Source organism: Thamnophis sirtalis, unplaced genomic scaffold (genome assembly GCF_051295495.1).
Source record: "Thamnophis sirtalis isolate CommonGarterSnake01/CBP01778 unplaced genomic scaffold, rThaSir2_p1.2 scaffold_10, whole genome shotgun sequence".
In the NCBI taxonomy this organism is placed as follows: domain Eukaryota; kingdom Metazoa; phylum Chordata; class Lepidosauria; order Squamata; family Natricidae; genus Thamnophis; species Thamnophis sirtalis.
The window spans coordinates 27,002,690-27,004,160 of NW_028261390.1; the positions used below are offsets into that span (position 1 = coordinate 27,002,690).

The 1,471-nt window shown below is 40.1% G+C and overlaps 1 pseudogene; it reads right to left on the reverse strand.

Moving 5' to 3' along the window:
• Positions 1-373: 373 nt before the first annotated feature.
• On the reverse strand, positions 374-470 carry LOC148043819 (U6 spliceosomal RNA; annotated as a pseudogene).
• Positions 471-1,471: the final 1,001 nt, after the last annotated feature.

A 1,471-nucleotide genomic window follows, 5' to 3' on the forward strand; every position in this document is an offset into this window, starting at 1 on the left:
GATGCATTGTTAACTTATAATTAATAGGGTTCCTTTGAGAAAAACCTTGGACAATGAAAGTTTAATTTTGCCTTTCTAAAAAACCATGTGAAGTTGAAATATACTGTTTTTACATTTTTCGCCAACCAACACAAGCTTTGAAAAGATAATGTTGCTATACATAAAAAACCATAAGTCATACACTCATACACTCTAAGGACTGTAACAATGACTTTGTAGGACAGATAGGCAGAAGGTTGACAGAGTACATCCATGAACACTGTCTAGCAGTCAGAAGACAAATGAAAACAGCAGACTGTGCAAAGAGAGGCTGCCTACATAATGCACCTGTGCTGCTTGTCCCTTTAGCATCTCTTAGCCAGCACAGCAAATATTGAGTATATAAAAGCTGAATGTATTTGTGTGTCATCCTTGCACATGCTAATCTTCTCTGTATCACTCAAATTTTGGTATATGTGCTACTGAAGCTGAGTGTAAAGGCAGCTGGATGTGGAACAGGGGTGGGTTCTGGAAGAGACTACTTCTAGTTCGTTCACAAATGTGCCGCATGCATGCTTGATGCGCACTGTGTGTGCATGCACACTATACCTAAAATTGTCCTGTGCATGCGCAGAAGCAAAAAACAAGATGGCGGCACCTACTGGGAGAACTGGTTCAGGGGTGCGGCACGCCTGGGTCATTGCCAGTTTCACTAACCCAGGCTGCCAAGCTACTACCGGTTCGGCCGAACCATTCCGAACTGATAGGGACCCATCACTGATGTGGTGGGGTTCATGTGTGTGTTTCTTTGTAGAAGTATAGCAATCTACAGCAGATAGGAAAAAAAAGATACTGTTTTTAAGCAGTAAAACTCACAAGGAGTAGTAGGAGGAAGTATAATAGAAGTGGGAAAGAGTGGCGTAGTGGGCATTGAATACTAGACTTTGAATGCTTGTGTATGTGTTGCTTAGGGATTTGTGTTGTTGTGTGGTTCTCTTGAATTTTGGAGCCCACTGACTTGAGTATACATAAAATAATCTGTGATAGACAAACAATCAAACAGAAAACAATACAGGTAGTCCTCGATTTACAATAGACCATTTAGCGACCGAAGTTATAACAACAATGAAAAAAAATGACCTATGACCAATTTTCACAGCATTGTCAGACCATGGTCATGTGATTTACATTTGGATGCTTGACAAGTGACTCACATTTATGACACTTGCAGTTTCCTGGAGTCATGTGAGCCCCTTTTGAAACCTCCTGACAAGCAAAATCAATGGGGAAAACAGATTCACTTAACAACCTTGTTACTAATTTAAGAACTGCACTGATTCACTTAAAATGTGGTGAGAAAAATAATAAAATGGGGCAAAATTCACTTAACAAACTTCTCATTCAGCAACATAAATTTTGGGCTCGATTGCGATTGTAAGTTGGGGACTACCTGTATCCTAATCAAGGAACTACCAAGGAGAAAGACACACAA